This window comes from Ailuropoda melanoleuca, chromosome 18, assembly GCF_002007445.2.
Source record: "Ailuropoda melanoleuca isolate Jingjing chromosome 18, ASM200744v2, whole genome shotgun sequence".
Lineage (NCBI taxonomy): Eukaryota > Metazoa > Chordata > Mammalia > Carnivora > Ursidae > Ailuropoda > Ailuropoda melanoleuca.
This window is the reverse complement of record NC_048235.1, coordinates 3,775,595-3,794,320: the sequence shown is the minus strand read 5'-3', so window position 1 is coordinate 3,794,320 and position 18,726 is coordinate 3,775,595. Positions and strand designations below refer to the sequence as shown.

The window sequence follows — 18,726 nt, the reverse complement described above, 5'->3', positions numbered from 1 at the left end:
CCTCCATCTCGTCGGCCTTGTTGCCTTTAAGAGAGAGATTGTCTACCTTTGTGACTAATTGGTGACTCATGTCCCCAAATAGGAGGGCTGTCAATGCCATGCTGGGCAAGTACCACCTGCCCAACGTTATGTCTTCTTATGAGAAGGCCTTTGTCAACTCCTGCAGGAATAAAAACACTGGAAATTAAGGAATATTCTTTGTCATTTCCTTCACCACTTGCCCTCTCCTTCCAACCTTAATGGAGAAGAGCCCTGAGTCCAGGAAGAACAAATGTGCTATTTGGGGCACGGGACACCACTCGACAGGGAGCACTGCATGTATTTATCATCTGAAATGCTGCTTGAGCTACGTCTCAGGGCTAAAGCTGGCTAAGTGTTAAGTGAGTAAGAAGATACGTTTTTAACCACCAGATCAGGGTGACCTCTAAATTAGCCGTATTACAGGTTATTACCTTCCTACTGTGTCAGAGGCCTGGGGTATAATTAGCTCATGCATTTTGCACAACAGTGAGTGAAGGCTCAGCTGTGTCTTTGAGCTCCAGGAAGCCACGGTGTTCCCTTACTTTTGACTGACCAAAACTTTAGTACTGACGAGAGTATAAGGACGTCAAAAAGGAAAAAAAAAAAAAAAAAAAAGGATACCACTTTCTTATTTTCTCCGTGAATTGTTCAGATGGAACAGGACATTCTAGAGTTGACTTCACTGTTCACCATCTCTATATAAAGAAGACTGAAGCTCTTTTTTTTTTTTTTTTAGAGAGAGAGAGAGAGAGAGAGAAAGCGAGAGAGAGCACAAGTGAGTGTTGGGTAGAGGGAGAAGGAGAGAATCCCGAGCAGACTCCCCTGCTGAGTGCGGAGCCCAACTCAGGGTTCAATCTCATGACCCTGAAATCATGACGTAAGCCAAAACCAAGAGTCAGACACTCAACCGACTTAGCCACCCAGGCACCCCAAGAAGACTGAAGCTCGTAACTTCACAGATCAGTTAAAAGCGAACCTAATGAAAGATCTACGTTAACACACCCATCACGGAGGGTGCACTACGCTTGCTTTTGGCCTTGCCGTGTGGGGAGATGAGAGCTTCAGATATGACCTCTGCCCTCAGGGAATCTCAGGGGTCAGCAGTCCATCTCATTTTCCCTCTTACCTTTTGGTAACTTGGATGGGATTCCTGTACTTGTGGGAAAACGTGGACTGAGAGCTGCTGCCTCCGGGTTAACGCCATCTTCTACTCCTCAGAAATGGATGGAAGAGGCAGTATATCCTACCTACTGCCAGATGGAGATGCTCACTACCGTTTATACCAAATCTTGGATCATCCTCATTTTTTGGTGGACACTTGAAGTGTTTTGAGACACAGTGGATGGTGTTAGGGCAACTCATCTGCAGGGAATTTACTCATTGCGTCCTTTCCAACCCGGCCTGCTACCTGGTGGGGACTGTGGGAAGAGGGTGCTGCTTACCACGAGTTCCTCTGTGTAGTCAAGGCAGACATCTTGGGTCACCAATCCTGAGCCTTTAGGTGGCTCCAGTCAGGGGCTGCCTGGCTTTCTCCACTCAGGCTGAAGAAGGAACTTCCTGCTGTCTGCCAGGTCACTTACCCCATCTGCTTTTCTACTTCCAAAACTTCCTCTCTGTTGCCCTCTTCTGCTCTTTTTCCTCTTTTTGATAATACCTGTAGAGACTTTTTTTGGGTTGGGGGAGATAGGAGCCAATTTCACAGATTCGAGCTAACGGAAGAGTGAGCCTGCCTAGGGCGGGAGGAGATTTGGGGTGTGTGCGTGTAAGACAGAGGAGAGGGAGAGAGATGTGTTTAGAGAACCACTCCAGCCTTGTGTTGTTTTTGAAACTAATTTAAATGTGTTGATTTCACATTCTGAGGACGCAATTTCGCTATGCTGTTGGAAATCACACCTACCGGATATCGTGGTGAGGACTGATGAGAACGGCTGTCAGGGAGGAATCGTCTGGCCACCACTTTCCCACAGGCACTTGTGATGATTCTCTGCCCTACCTCCCCCCAAGCCCTGTCCCCTTCATGGCCCCCAGCATTCCCAATGCTGTTTCTCTCTTCTCACCTTCTTACCCTCCCTCCTCCACTGTCTTCAAATCCTCTCTTCGGCAGAGATGCAATCAACCACGTAGGGTCACTTGACCTGGAAAATCCTCGACATTTCAGCTTTGTGTGGCCACCTCACGCTCAGGTACCTATAGGTCCCAGCTTGTATCTTACTACCTACATTTGGCTACTGTCCTTTGGATTCAGTGATTTCAACAAAGCTAGAGAGAACATGCAAGTCAAGTGACTAAGCTGCCCAGAATTATCATTAATTAACTCAATTATTTATTGATTATCTAGTATGTGCAGCCAGGTGCTAGCCAGGCAAGGAGTTAAGGAGCAGAATCACCCCTGAGTTGGTCTCTAGGGTTGGCAGAGGGGGCAGACCACTAACCGTGTAGTGGGATGTGTGGTGAGGAGTCCACTTGTTCATGTCACTTCCTGGCAGGATGCGGAGAACGGTCATTTCTTCCAGGGTGGGGGCAAGAAGGCCTCAGAGAGTTTACAGCTGGGGTGGGAAGTGAAGAAGGTAATCTAGACCATAAAGAAAAAAGACATCAATAGAAGATCCACTTGAGGGCGACTGCTGAATTCAGAAGACGATGGTTTGAGGATTATCTTCAGATTAGGAATTTATGGGCTCCTTATAAAGAGCGTTGAGGTTTGACGGCAATAGCAAAGGGGATCTTCTTCTGATCTGTTTGCTTTCTGTGTACCCAGGGCTTATGCACACAGTAGACATGGCATAGGTGTTTATGAATGAATGAATGAATGAATGAATGAATATGATCGAACAGATGTTGGATGAATGAATAGATGGGAAAGCTACATTTAAAAAATTCTGTTTAATTCTGGATTTTTTGGATTCAGTTGGTAGTTTTGGAGACAGAATACTTACTCCATAGCACTGACTGAGATTAACAATTCATTTTATAAAGCCTACTACCGAGTAAGACTTTTAATTACTGACAAGCTGACCTGGCTCTGAGTTGGAAATGTAGCTGGAGAAAAGCTTTCAAGCTCTGTTATTAACTCCTCAGGGCATCTGGTTGTTAACCTTCCTGAATATTTCAGCAGTTCCTTGCCGGGGATTATTGCAAGGGCCTTGCTGGAGAGGTGCCCACCAGGCTCAGGGGGTCCTTGTCACATTCTGGCAAGTTTGCCCCCTGGATTTCTGCCTTCTGACCAGGGAGGATGCATGACACCACCTCCTGGACACGGACAGACGCTCTTAGTTCACATCCCATTGCTGGGCTGATGGCTTGACTGGCTTCCCAGCTCCTCACCTTGAGAGTTTGCTGTCCTGGTTTTGTCCTGGAATCTGGCAGTGGTTTGGGGGGACTTGCTCTCAGATGTAAACAAAACGTGCAGGAGACTAAAGAGAAGTAGATTAAATCACGGTGAATACATAGAGAACGCCCGGCTGCGTTGTGATTCCGCATGCTTCATTCTCTCTGACAGCCAATTATCTGTCCATGGTATGATCTGAATGCCAGTGTTTCTTCAGATGACCAAACCCCGCCTCACTGTAGAGATGTGTGAGTTCCATGTACACTCACATAGTTCCTATTCTTCATGTTTCTGGCTGGAGTCTGTGTTATCACTTAGAGAAAGCTAGAGGGAAGAGGAAGAAAGGGTGTGTGTGTGTGTGTGTGCGCGCACACGTGCGTGCATGCTGCAAAACGATTTTGATTTAATCTCCAGAAGGTAGGACACAGGAAGCTGTTTTTCCCTGGTGCTATTAAGATTTAACAAGATCGAAGTGTTTTAATGATCCACTCATTTGCCTTCAATGATTATACTATATCCCTCACTTTGCTATGCTGGTGTAGCTTTTCTATTAAATTTCAGAGTTGTGAATATAACCCTTTGTTTGAGTCAGTAGCAAATAGTGTCAGTGAGCTTATTTTTACAGATTTGTTTGCAATCTGCAAAATTTATCTGAAAATGTGGGTCATAAGATTTGTTTTAAAATTTGTGAAGCCAAAGGCACCTGGGTGGCTCAGTCAATTAAGCATCTGCCTGTGCCTCGGATTATGATCTCAGGGTCCTGGGATCGAACCCCACATCGGGCTCCCTGCTCAACGGGGAGTCTGCTTCTCCCCCACTCTCTGCCCCTCCTCCCACTCATGCTGTGTGTGTCTCTCTCTCTCAAATAAATAATTAAAATCTTTTTAAAAATTTGTGAAGCCAATACTACTTTTAGCAGACAAATTACAAAATATGCTAATTGCTGACTTTCTCAATCAGCTTTAAGAGCTCATCAAGGTTTTTAAAGCCCCTTTGTAAACAGCAGAGGTGTTCTTTCTCCTCAGTAAAAATCAAGGAATATTCTTTGGTGGAAATTGTCGGACACAAATAATAGAATGTAGCTTTACATACATAAAACGGCTTTCAGACAGGGAACTAACCTAAGTGTTTGATTGCATATTTTGTCGTAAAATAGGGACTCATACTATTTATTTTACCTTGGTTTTAAAAGAGTTTAAATCACCAGGGAAGTTTCTTGATTAAAGAGCCAACTTACTTGTTTTATTAACATCCTCAACAATTCTGTAGAGACAAGTCAGGAAAACTGGAGAATGAGAAAGAATCAGTTTGGACTCCAATTACAGTACTTTGGAAGCCATGACTTTGGATAGAGCAGCCATAGAGATGTTTAAAAAATTGTAGGTTCAAATTAGAATTTTGTCAAAAATTCTTGACTGTGAATGGCCAGCTGCCATTTTCCCGGAGTTCTGGAACACTTAGACGTTCCTTCTGTCCACTGCCACTACCCCTATCGGGGGCCTCACTTCTTAACGTCTGCCAAAGGCCCCCTACCATGATCTTCCCACTAGTGGCCCCTGTGTTCTCCACCTGGTCCACTGATACTGTTTCTGACAACTTAGGGCAAAAGACCATGATAAATGCACTCCACCTTTCCACAGCTTCCCTTGGAAAAAAATTCACTGACAACAATGAAGTGTCAATGTTTGGGCGTCTTGGGGGGGTGGGGGGTGGGGGTCACATACAGATTTGTCTCAGCAGTGGGAGTGGGAGTGGTTGCTATTTCAACTGCACGTACACCGTGCTTAAGGTCTACACCGAACGCTAATAAGCGGATTGGCACTGCCAACACTGTGGGTTTCAACAAACAATTCAATGAGCGCAGATTTCAATCAGAAGCTAAGCTAGCAATGATTTAATATTGAAATGCAAGAAATGGCGGGGACTGAAAACCACACCCGCTCGAAAGGTTGTTGATAATGAACTAATCGTATGACTGAATATTTTCCAAAAATACCAGCTCTCGGTAAGTCCCCGTGCAGGAGAGGTTTTGCCTAGTTGGCCAGCATTTGAGGGGCAGTGGGACCCCTTACTAACAGACTGAATCCAGACCTTCAGCATTCTCCTGAAGTGTGCCACTCTTAGTCTGTAAGTCTCCGCGATGGTTAATCCTATGAGTCAACTTGACTGGATCACCAGATGCCCAGATATGTGACTAAATACCATTATTTCTTGGTGTGTCTGTGAGGGTGTTTCTGGATGACATGAACATTTGAATTGCTGGAATTCATCAAGCAAGTTTTCTTCTCCAGTGGGGGTGGCATCACCCATCCATTGAGGGTTTGAACAGAGCAGAAAGGTGGATGAAGGAAGAATTCCGCCTTTCCTGCCTGATAGTTTGAACCCCGACATCTGTCTTTTCTACCTGCTCCCTTGGCCCTCAGGCCTTTGGACTCACCCCTGGCTTTCCAGGGACTCCAGCTTGCAGATGGCACACTGTGGGACTTCTCAGTCTCCATAATCAAGTGATGCAGTTCTTATAATAAATCTCTTCCTATATATACATCCTATTGATTTTGTTTCTCTAGAGGGCCCTAATACAATACCAAAGTTTAATGACATTGAAAAATAACTTCATAGATCAGTATTTAAAAACCCATAACTAAGGTGACCATATAATATGTCATCCAAACTGGACAATTTGGAGAGAGAAAGGGGGCATTGTTAATAATTATCACAGGACAGATGTCACCTGGGCAGTCCTAGGCATGGACATAAAATCAGAGTATCCGGAGACCTAGGTAAACATCTGTGGAATGAGTCGTCATCGGCACATTACAAAAGACGAAGGAACCTAATTTTGAAGTCGGTTTGGTAACCTCTGGGACGAACCTGAAGGCCTCTGCTGGGCCACAGGCTGGACTCTGGGAATTAGTGGTCTGGTTTAATGTACAAAATTTGCCAGACCTGTGGTTCATCTCTGTGCTCCCCTGCTCAGAAACTATTCATAGTGAAAGCGGGAATTCAAAGCTTGTTATGTGCTCTCCCTATGTGTTCTGTTCTCTTCCTTAGCTTGAGATCACGTGGCATATTTCTTACTCTTTCTGCAGGAGCCTTTGCAGAGGCCAGCTGAACCCTGCTGGCTGGTTCAGCCCCTCCCTGGGGGGCTCCCCCACCTGGTGCATCACCTCTCCCTCCACCTACTTAAATCCTATCCATTTTCTCAAGTTAAATCTGCTCTGAGGAAACTTAATCTCAATGATTCTAGTTCATTTTTATCAATCCTTTTCCCCTTACTTTGAGAATTAAAAAAAAAATGTAGAGTATACATTTTGCCAATCCTTTGGAAATGTGGCACGCCTTCCCTAACTGTGTGGGAACCCCCTGAAAGACAGTATCTATTTAATCTTTGCCTTATTGCTCTTATCTCCTGTTCTAGCTCTCAGACATAGAGATATTCACAGCACCTGATCAAATCAATGACAGCGTTTTAGACAGATCGGGAAATTCTGAAAATCAGATTATATACTTGCTAGTTACTTCCATTTGTGACATTTGTCGATGAACATCCTTGTGTGGCTCTCTCTAGCTTACGTAACTTGAGGGATGCTGAGTTTGCGTGAGCATAACCCATCTCTTATGGATACATAGACATACATGTTTGAAATCCAAATGGAATTTTAAATAATTTTAAATGTTTACTCAGTCTGTCAAAAAAGGCAAAGAGTGTCTGATTCATAGGTAAAAGACCTATGACCTATGAAAAGAACTTTACCATCTTTTCTTGCCTGTTGCCACACCCCACTCAACATGGCCTGCCAGATGCCTTGGGTCTCTCTCTCCCTCTCCCCAAACTCCTGAAAACCTGCTCACACTCAGCCCAAATCAAGCTTTGTATTTCTTGGCTTTTCCATCTGTTTTCTTTTACAGATGTTTGCCGATGTTTGCCTTTCTTGTATAATTCAAGCAAGCCCAATTTTGAAAGACTCAAGGATGGAGCTGCAGGGACAGAAGGCTCGCCACTGAGTGCGTGTAGCATGTTGGATGTCAAGTGCGACCAGGTGGGGAGATGGGGGAAGTAGAGCAAAGAGGCTGTGGAAACTCGTTTTAATTTTTCTGTCACACCTATTTTCCTGCATTAACTTTCCTCCTAGTAAAGTGATTGGTACTTGTAAATATTCAGTGAAAGACCAGAGAGATATGATGTTTTATAAATGAACTTCTCTTTGAAGTGGTTGAACTCAAAATGAATTCAGGAGTTGTTTTGGACACTGTACCATTTCAAATTTCACAAAATACAAACATTACCAGAGGATTTTTCCCCCATCTTCTTCTTCTCGTAGCTTCAAAGGGAATGTCTTTGGGTGGAATCTAGTCATGAAGAATTAATATCTTAATGAAAAAAAGAAGGGAAAATGTTATAAACTGTTAAAAAGAGATCTTTAAAAGGAAGACTTCTTCATCTGTGTCAGAATAGCGTACCATTTCCACTCAGAATCAGCATGTAATTATTGAGTGCCTACTAGGTCCCAGACACTGTGCGATTCACTGGATGTGAAGTGGGACACAACACAGGCTGTCCTTGTCTTCTTGGAGCTTGCAGATTTAACGTGTGTATGTATGTTTTGAGTGGTGGGGAAGGATATTGCAATAATGACAAAAACACTTGTATGACTACGCATTGTGAAAAGAACTGGAAATGAAAAGTGTATACTAATATGGAAAGAAAAATAGTGAGATGTCAGGGAAGGCGTCTCTGAAGAGAACAAGGGTCAAGAGAGCAGGGACAGGAAAGGAACACCCAGCAAGATGGCAGCCATCTTGCCATGTGGCTGGAGTCTTGTATGTCATGCAAGTCCGTGGGGTGAGACCCCAAGGAGCAGGCAGGGCTCAGATCAAATAGAGCCTTGGGGCCATTTAAGAAGTTCTCACACACTGTTGGTGGGATGTAAATTGGAGGAGTTGCTGTAGAAAACAGTATAGAGATTCCTTAAAAAATTAAAAATAGAATGAATATATGATCCAGCAGTCCTACTTCTGGGTATCTAACCAAACGAAATAAAATCAGGATCTTGGAGGGTTATCTGCTCTCCCATGTTTACTGCAGCATTATTCACAATATTCAAGATGTGGAAATAACCCAAGTGTCCATCAACTGTAGAAGTTGTGTATATATACACAGTAGAGTATTATTCAGCCATAAAAAAATAAAATTCTGTCATTCGTGACCACATAGATGAACCTGGAGGACACTATGCTAAGTGAAATGAGCCAGACACAGAAAAAATCATACTGCGTGATATCACTTATGTGTGAAATCTAAAAAAGTTAAGCTCTTAAAAGCAGAGAGTACAATGATGGTTACCAGGGGATGGAAGGTGCAGGAAATGGGGAGATGTTGGTCTAAATGTACACATTTTCAGCTCTAAGGTAAGTTCTGGAGATGTCATGTACAGCGCAGTGCTTATAGTTAATGCTGTATTGTACACTTGAAATTTGCTAAGAGAGTAGGTCTTAAATATCCTCACCACACACGCAAGAAAGGTAGCTATGTAAGATGATGGATGCGTTCGTTCACTTGGCTGTGGTGATCATTTCACAGTGCATACACATATTAAATTAGCACATTGTACACCTTAGAAATCATGTTGTAAAACCTAAGTATACACAATTCTTAATAGTCAATCAGACCTCAATAAAGCTGGGGGGGAAGAAAAATTATAAATATAGTAAATAATACGGAAGGATAGAATTTTGGCTACAGTTTTTTTAAAAAAAAGAATTTGGGAGTTTATCACAAGGTCATGGAAGGTCTCAGGATGTAATCACCTTGCCTGACAGCCCGGGGGGTGGGATCGTAGCGCACACACTAGGAACTGGGGCACCGGGTCCTGCCCTCAGCCCTGCCCCCAACCACCTGTGTCGGGGGCTCTGCAGTGATCGTTAGCACTTGGCCTGTCCTCTTGGCCTTCCACTTCTACTTACTCGTTTATAAAGTGGGGCCGATAGTAACTGCCTGGTACTGTCACAATACAGGGTGTAGTTATAAAATAGCCAGAGACTGTATATGAAACCAGGCTGTGCTTAATACTCACGTCTTGGTAGCAAGGACCCGGAGTGAACACCACCGTAGAGAATGCACCGAGCTCGCGGGGCCCGAGTCAGGATTGCCATGCGATGCGGCTCTTGGTGAGAACAAACACAGCCTCTCACCGAACAGGCAGGAGAATGCGATGTTTTCACACATGTTCTAAAGAGAAACAGCTGGCTTCACAGCATTTTATTTATGGGCGGTGTTTCCTGAAGAAAGAAGGCAAAATCTAATTTAATTTATTTTTCACATCTAATGTCAGTTCACTTAACATAGCCTGTGTTGAGTAAACAAGTTCAGAGCAGGGAGAAATGCCCTAATTTGGGTAGATTTTGGCTGAAAATTGCTGGCTGTTTTGAAATTCCTCTCCCAGACTTGGGAGGTACTTTGCGGGATTGTTGCTGAGATAATAAAACCCAAGTCCTCTGAAAGGAAGAGGAGGCGAGCTGTGCTTTTCCTGTTGTTAAGACTTCAGGCAACCTGTCAGAAGTTACCATTTNCTGTTAAGACTTCAGGCAACCTCTCAGAAGTTACCATTTACCAAGATGTCCCTCCAGATACCTTCAGAAACGACACTGCGGTCGAGTTTGGAACCTTCAATGCTGCGTGTGGATCAGTACCGCTCAGGAACGAAAGGCTGACTGGTGAGCGGTGGTAGCACCCGAGGGTGACTCACTCATCTATGGTAAGTTCATTCAGGTGGAAAGGGACCATTGTCCCTGCTCCAAGCCTGTTCCTGCAGGTGGACTCCCCGTCCCCCCTGCCCCTGCTGTGTGCCGCAAGGGGACCTTTGTGATTCTCCATAAGGGTTATGACCCGAGGGCACTCACACTGATGAACGCTGGCCCAAGTCCATGCATTTATTATGCGGATGCTCCCCAGGGGACAGCTCCAGGGACCTCTCATTGACAAGTTGTTTCCGTGGGTATTTACAAGTTGAGACAATCTCCTTGGCCTACGTAATTANCGGACCATTGTCGCTGCTCCAAGCCTGTTCCTGCAGGTGGACTCCCTGTCCCCCCTGCCCCTGCTGTGTGCCGCAAGGGGACCTTGTGATTCTCCATAAGGGTTATGACCCGAGGGCACTCACACTGATGACCCCTGGCCCAAGTCCATGCATTTATTATGCGGATGCTCCCCAGGGGACAGCTCCGGGGACCTCTCATTGACAAGTTGTTTCCGTGGGTATTTACAAGTTGAGACAATCTCCTTGGCCTACGTAATTAAAGAAAATGTCTCTTTGTAAATACTGCATTTGTGAGCAGTCCATTGAGAGATGCTGTCCTGAACTTTTATGGAGAATGACTTCACAAAGTCTAATTTTTAAGCCCAGTAGGTAAGAGTTCAGATTATTATTTTTTCTGTCCAGGTATTGTGGCACATAGCTGGCGGGGAGGGGGCACTTTAAGGGGGTGTTGTGAAGTCCCGTTTTAGGTTGTAAATTGGAAACTTGACTAAAGGAAAACCATAGCGCTTGTCTGCAGCTCTCTTTCCACAGCTGTAGACTGGAAGGATCCAATGAGATGGTCTGAGAGCCGCCTCTCGCCTGGACATCTCTGACGTCCAGTCGTGTCCACCTTCACTGTGCTCCCTTCGATTCGGACAGGCACTTCTCCCCTCCCATGTTACCCGTCCCCCAAAAAACCACTCCTTTCCACTGTGTTATTTTTTATTTTATTCATAAAAGTCAATGCTGGATCTGAGATTTCATGATACGAGGCTTAATTCCATTCAGGTAAGTACTTGATTTGAATGAATTTAATCTGAGTTTCATCCTGCAAACACTTGCATCGGGCTCTGCGCGTGCAGGGTCGCCCAAGGCCGGGCCCTTCTTCCCCCCTCTCTCTCACTCCACTCCCCCTCAGCTCTCTCCTTGTACAGCTTATTTTCCCTCTGATCTTTCTGGCACCTTTCCCTCACTACCCGTGCATGCTCTCACTTCCGCTTCTTGATTGCTGGAGTAAGCTAGGGTGTGAAGTGATGAAAATAAATCATGGCATTTAAGGGTTTCAACCCAATAAAAGTGTCTTTCTAGGGCATGCTGAGTCCAGTCTAGGCTGAAAATAGCTCTCCTGGGAGGCTTTCCTGCAGGCTCCTTCCATCACTGTTCCCAACACAGGCCCCCCAGAGCGCTCCTGGAACCTCTCGTCTATCCGCATTTTACCAGCCTGAACCCAGCCCTATGCCCCCAATTCGGCTGCAGGAGAGGCCTGTAAATTATTCTTCCTGAATGGCTAGGTCAGCATCTGGTTAATCTCAACCAAGTCATGTCGAGATCTAAGTATGCTGAGGGGAGATAATTTTAAAACAAGAGCAATTGAGAAATTGATTATATGTGGGAGAGTAAAAGACAAATGATATTCAGGCCTCATAGTAAGTTAAAAGTCAAAAATAACTTGTTAAGTGTGCGAGTATAAAATCAATCATTATGGTAACAATGACAGGAACACTCTCTTTATGGCGGCACTGGGCTCGTGTCCTTCACGATTCCTGCAATCCTCACAATCGCCTACGCAGATGGCCGCTCCTCCGTTNTGCACTGATTCCTGCAATCCTCACAATCGCCTACGCAGATGGCCGCTCCTCCGTTTATAGACGAGGACGCTCGGGCTTGGAGCCTCCCAAGTCCCTCAGGGAGTAAGTGGAAGACAGATGGACGTTCCAAAGTCAGACTCTGTAGACCCCCCCCATCACCTCCCCTAAAAATGATAATGATGGTTACTCCGTTTAATTTAACCCTTAGTACAGACTTAGGATGGTGGGGTTTTTATGTCCAAGGATATTTGGACAGGTGAAGTGGCTTGTACCCAAACCCCAGCTGAAAACATAAGAAGGTACATAAAAAGGCAAATACGTGTAATTGACCGCATGGAAGTTCTTCATGTGACCTTCAAACCTAGAAGATCTTCCACGACTCTTAGGGCTCCCAGCTAGACCTCTCCGTGCCTCTCCTGCCGTCCCCCTTTCAAGCACCGCGCTGTCCTTGCTCGTGGGCGCTGGCGGGCTGTGCAGGGCGATGTTGCACGAGGGATTGGCCCCCGCTGGAGTTGGCCTTGACGATCTTGGTGACCGCTGCTGCTCTGAGACAACGCTCCGCTCCCTTTCCACCCGGGGGTCTGGTGTGTTTATGCAAACAATTCTCAATTATTACACTTCATCGAAGTGTGCCACAAATCACTTCTTATTTTATAATATTCTACGTCTTTAGACAGAGCACAGAATTGAGTAAAGATTTCTTCAAAAAACAGGACATAAAATATTGCATTGCTTACTTGACAGCAATTTATCTTGAAGGCTTCTTCTGTATTCATGGGGAGAAGAAAGCAACCACGATAAAACCATAAAGCAAAACACTCTGAGAGGTTACACGACACTGGGCTGTTTAAGCTGCTTTCATCGGTTGCCTAAGAAACTGGATAATATAACTTCAAACACGCAAGTCAAAGACATAACCTCTAAATTGCATTCTTAATATTTAGTACATTTTCCTTTTGGTGACAATAAACTAATTTGATATAATAAATCTGTACTTTATATTACACTTTTCTTTTCTTTCTTTTCTTTTTCTTTCTTTTTTTTTTTCTTTTTAACCCGGGCTCCAACCCTGTGGGCTGTGTTATTGCAGAGAAAGGTGCAGAATGGACCCAGACTGTCTACCACAGACTTGTCGTTGAGCGGCCTTACTCAACTCACTGCTGCGGCCTCTGTAAAGGGGGTGTGACGGCACCCCCCTCACAGAATGCTTATGAAGTTCCGTGAGAAGTATCTGTCAAATACATAAGGGCGATTCTGGGCACAATGGACAGCTATGTAAGTATTTGATTTTTTAAAAAGCTGTTGTGTGTGTGTCATTGGTCTGCAGCTTGCCCTTGCCGGACCCAGCCTAATCTACACTTCACATGGAAACTGGTTTGCTTTTGAAGGGAGGTCGACCCAGTGAGACTAGAGGTAGACGTGCCAGGGGGTGACCAAGCCTACCCCGCTCCAGGGAACACGATGCCCAACGTGTTCTTTCTTTTGCTAAGAATAGACCCTGAAGAAACAGACTTAATTATGGCAAATCAAATGCAGTGACACTCGGCTCGTCTTGAATCTCCTTCAGTCACAAGTTCACATTCAGGAGGAGGGGATGAAACACACGTACGTGTCCCCAGAGCGGGATATGAGCTGTAACAGAGGACTGGGGAAGTGACCCAGGAGAAGGGGGGCTGGGCGGTTCAGGGGCAAGAGGAGCGCCCAACAGGAGAGCTGCTTGAAGGTGACAGAAGAAGGCGTCCACGCACCATGGAGCACCCAAAACACAGTTCTTCTGGATGCATTGCAATGCTTTTCTTCCTTTCATTCTTCTCTCTTTTTTTCTCTTTTTCATCCTGATTGCCAAGACCCCTCCCTGGGCCCTTCTTATCTGCAGGTCAGTCCACCACTGTGATTTCCTTCCTGGTGTCTGCTGTCGTGTTCCACATTCTTCTACTTTATTCCCATTTGTTTGCTCCACTGGAAAAAGAGTTTTGCCACCTCCGAGGATTCTGCTCTCCTGAGCGGAGCTATGATGTGAACCATCATGAGGCCAAAAATATAGTTTGTGCAATAAAGTTTGGATTGAAGACGTGTAGCATACAAGGAGCATTCTTCGGAAAGACAACAAGTGGACATCCGAGAAGGGAGGTTTTGCAACCACGGCAGAATATATTGGGAGCAAGCACGTGTGACTGTGAATGAAAGAGAGTTTTGAGAGTGGGTCTATGGGTCCTGTGCTTCCAGTGCCTCCATCCTCCTGGGCAGGACCCAGGTACTTCTATCGGCCGGATCGACCTTGGTAATCAGTGAGGTGACAAATCAGTCATCCTCGCCTCTGCCTGGAGTCCCTTGTTTCCCTGTAAGCACCTGTCATTTGCTCAGTGTGTGTCCTTGTCCGCACAGGGATGTAGGTTGTGTGGGAGGTGAAGAGACCTGGATTCCCTCAGGAGGGACCGGGGACGCACATCTTTGTGTGAGGTGCAAGGACAGGTTTGGAAGGAAGGCTCTAGCCTTAGTCCGTGTTAAAGATAGAGCGTGTTAAGAACAAAAAAACCATGCATGTTTCCTGGAGAGAAGCTCCAGCAGGGGCTGAGCAGTGGGCACAGCAAACATGCTGTTCACTTTTCTCATCTTTCCCCTGATCGCTCAGGGGGATCGCAGGAAAGCAGAAGGTACGTGGGGCCAGAGTGCAGCTATGACCATCCACAAGCCATTGGCCTCCAGGGCACCATGCCCTTTCGAGTTTCACATGACCTGAATGACAAGTGTGTATCTTCACGAATATTCTCTGCTCCCCAGTTTCAGCTTCCTAGTGAATAGAAACCAAAGACCCAACACCCAGTATATAGGACCATTCAGTCAATTTTCCCTGGATTGCACTGAGTTATAATTGTAATGAAAGACATGGGAGGTACCTATTAACACACTTTAGGGGCTCATCTTCTTACATTTGTGCAGACTTCAGGAAAATAAAGCTCTCTTTTTCTCATGGGTGGGGTAGGAGCCCATCAACTGGTTTATCATGCTTTTTAAATTTTAAAATAATTTAAAAACACCTCATAATTGCTTACTAAATATTTGTGGATGAACCCTTATTACTGTTTTATATCTGGGAAATACAAAACGGATGACTGACTTAGGTCAGAGAGAGCTGGGTGTGTATCCATTACACTACCTTGGCTATTGGATAATTATGCATCAATCCAGTGGTTTCCAGGAATGGTATATTCTGAGAATGAGAAATCCATACATTGTCAAATTACACCACTCAGTACTTTTAATAGACTAGGAATTCCAGGAAAGTACAGTTAACTTTCATTTTTAATATATGGGAATAATAGAAAAAGGAAGACATTCAAATCAACCTTTAACTCCTGTGCCTTATAGTAGTCTTCTGAATGAGGAGATGTACATAGAGATATAACTTAAAAATTACATTTAATTAAGTTAATTAAACCACATTTAGCTAATTGGTTAATTAAATCATTTTCTTTTAAACTTAAGCATTGAGGCTCTGGATGTCGGCATCCTATTTGGAGCCAAGGCGAAACTAGGGCTGGATTATGACCCTTGGGCCTGGCCTGGGTTCAACTGGACACTTAGCATGAGTGACTACAAATTACATCATACAAGGCACATGTGAGAGACGCAGGGAAAGTGTAGAAAGGTAAGGAGAAAAGAGACAAATCTGAAAACAGGATACAGGGTAGTGTGAGGCGAAGTCACTCGGTGCATTGTGTCAGGGACTCACCTCATTGGGTGCTGGCCTTGGGGTCATCGTCCAAATCAAAGTCAGAGCCTTTTTCCAGTAACATGATCAGCAGCCCTGGGACCTCTTGCCACAAAACCCAGCAGGTGAAATGTCCAGCCCAGCACTTCCCCACACTTTTCCTTCTCCGCACATTCATGAATTATGTTTGAAGGCTGTGTGGACTGTGTGTTCCCAATGACACAGAATTCATCCCTCATTCTGCCTTGTAGTAACTGATGGCTTTGCCCTTTACCTTTTCAACGTTCCTCTGGTCTAAAATAAACAGACCCCTTAGTTCACTTTTCAGATGAGTGACTTTAGATATGCAATGTGAACTGCAAAGTTCAATCCCTTGCAGGAAATAAGGCACTTTACTTCTCTGGCTTTACCTGAAGTCAAAGATCCTGAAGGAGTATGGGACTCCCCCCCAAATCCTTAACCAGAAGTAGCCCCAGAGAGATCCCCTCTCATCAAGGTGACAGGAGTATTTGCGGACAACTGAGGTCGTATTGTTGTCTTGACCTACACGTGTGACTGCCTGAGTGGTCGAAAGGGAATCTGTTTATTAATTATATGCAAATAAGACAATTGTAATTTCTTTGGAGAAATAAGGAAACTCAACATTCTCATTTGAATGAGTCACATCAGGACCTTGGGAGCACAAAGATTGAGCTGAAGATCTTGGTTGCCTGTGTTTGCTCCACATTCCTACAGCGCCTTCGAGTCCCTCGAAGGCTTAGCCCAGTACCCCCTTCCCATGCAATAAATACTAATTAACAACAATAATTTGATCATAGGCAGGAGAGCTTAAAAGAGAATAATGAAGGTATGCAGCTCTTTTCTTAAGAGAAAGCACTTAGAGCCTATATTAATATCGTTGAAAGGACTTTGCATTCTTTAATTAAATTCATTAATTTTTTTCATATTTATAGTTACGAAACATTGAGTTAATGATAACCTACCCTGAAATGTGTGCAAACCAAATGTTCTTGTGCACCATGGATGAGTCAGATAGCATTAATGTTTATTGTGCATGTTTCTGCCTGTGTTCTCCTTTCTTAATAGTTGGTAATTTCTGACGGGGGAATCAATGAGATTTCAGAGAAATGGATTCTGCCCCCAACTGAAAGGATGCAACATTGGACCGCAGCTGACTGCGCTGACACATTCCCACTCCTTGGCCTCGTATTAGTTAGAGTGGGATGTGACTCACACGCACATAATGAGACTAGATCTCTGGGTGTATATTTGTCAGTGTCCTAAGAGAAACAGAACCAAAGGGACGGAGGTATATATATATAATTATTATGAGGAGGTCACTGACAGGATTACAGAGGCTGAAAAGTCTGCCATCTGCAAGCTGGAGACTCAGGAAAACCAGTGGAACTGCAGTCCAAATTTGAGGGTCCGAGGACCAGCGGAGCTGATGGTGCAAGTCCCAGGACAGAGACAGGAGACAATGAAATGAGAAATCGCAGGTCCATCAGTGAGGCAGGAAACAGGGTGAAGTGCTCATCCCTCTGCCTTTTGTTCTATTCAGGGCCTCGATGGATTGGAGGGTGCCCACCGGCACTGGGCGTGGGGGCGATCTACTTTCCGGAGTCCACCAGTGCAAACCTCAGAGGATCCATATCAACCAAGCTGTCCCACTGCTGGGAGCCTCACTACATCTCACTACATCTCCTCTTGACCTGTGTCACAGGAGGTTGTGTGTTCCCCACGCTGTCCTCTCAGCCCTCTGCTTTGAGAGCCTCTGCCCTGAGTCTTCCTCCTTGAAGGTGATGAGGGATTGAAGCAGAAAAATGTTCACCTTTAGCCCAGGAGGCTGGCCTAATAGCCTGAACAGTTTCAGTAAGGATCAAATACCCCCTGCTCGCTACATTCTTACAGAGGCTCACGACTGCCTGGCCATCTCCCTGATAATTCCTATCAAACTGAATGATAAACACCAGAGAAGTCTTTTTGGTTTTTTTTTTTTTTGAAGGTTTTATTTATTTATTTGAGAGAGAGAAAGAGGGAGCAGGCAAGAGCAGGGGGGAGGGGCAGAGGGAGAAGCAGACTCCCTGATGAGAAGGGAGCCCGATACGAGGCTCAATCCTGGGACCCTGGGATCATGACATGAGCCAAAGGCAGATGCTTAACCCATGGAGCCACCCAGGCACCTCTAGCACCAGGGAGATCTTGGGAAAGTCGTTTTAGGAGTAGAAATTAGAAGACATTTATGATGTAATACTCCCTGCACATCCCCTCCCCCTTGAGCACTAAACATATAACCACCAGCTTCCTACGGCAAAAGTGCAGCTCTTCCTGCCCCTGGCTCTGGTCTCCATGCAGCCAAAATAAATTAAGTTGCACTTTAAAATGTCTCAGGAATTCTTTCTTGACCTTTGCGCTCAATGATCCTGCAACAAAAGTTTCCTTTGCAGAATGCAAAACAGCGAGTGCACATTGATGCCTGGTGGGGCAAAGGGAAAGAGCCGGGATTTTTGCTGATGAGAAAGCAGCTTGAGGAAAATGAAACATTGCACACTTGGTCGTGGTCGAAAGCACCGTTTCTGGGTCGTGCCTGGGCCGGTCTCCCGGCTCACCTCCTCGAGTGTGAAGCTAATTTCTCCCAGCCTGTGTTCAGCCATTTGTAGAAAGGAGATGATTGGAACCCTTTCCTCAGAGGGCGGCTGTGAGGAGCACACACGAGGTGCTGTGTGTCTCCGGTCTCGGAAAACATCACTCACGTAGTAATTGACAGAAGGTTGGAGCTCAGAGTCTCTGGTTCCCAGTCTAGTATTCTTTCCCCTACAGCTTGTTAGAAAACCTCAGGCTTTCTCATGGTGCTTAAAACTACCCAGGTTGGGCATCCCGCTCTTGATTGCGGCTGAGGTCATGGTATCAGGGTCCTGAGATCAAGCTCCGGGTCCTGCTCCGCGGTCAGCAGGGAGTCTACTTGAGATCCTTCTCTCTCCCTCTCCCTCATGTGCTCCCTCTCTCTCTCTAAGCAAATCAAATCTTAAACAAAACAAAACAAAACAAAACAAAACAAAA

The 18,726-nt window shown here is 45.1% G+C and overlaps 1 long non-coding RNA gene across 1 annotated transcript; it reads right to left on the bottom strand.

Annotated features, from left to right (window-relative positions):
• Nucleotides 1-2,412: 2,412 nt before the first annotated feature.
• On the bottom strand, nt 2,413-7,691 carry LOC109490255. The gene is made up of 3 exons (XR_002143542.2): nt 7,637-7,691; nt 3,346-3,434; nt 2,413-2,593 (listed from the first exon to the last, which is right to left on the bottom strand). It is a non-coding gene; the product is annotated as an uncharacterized LOC109490255 (long non-coding RNA).
• Between the last annotated feature and the right edge of the window lie 11,035 nt (nt 7,692-18,726).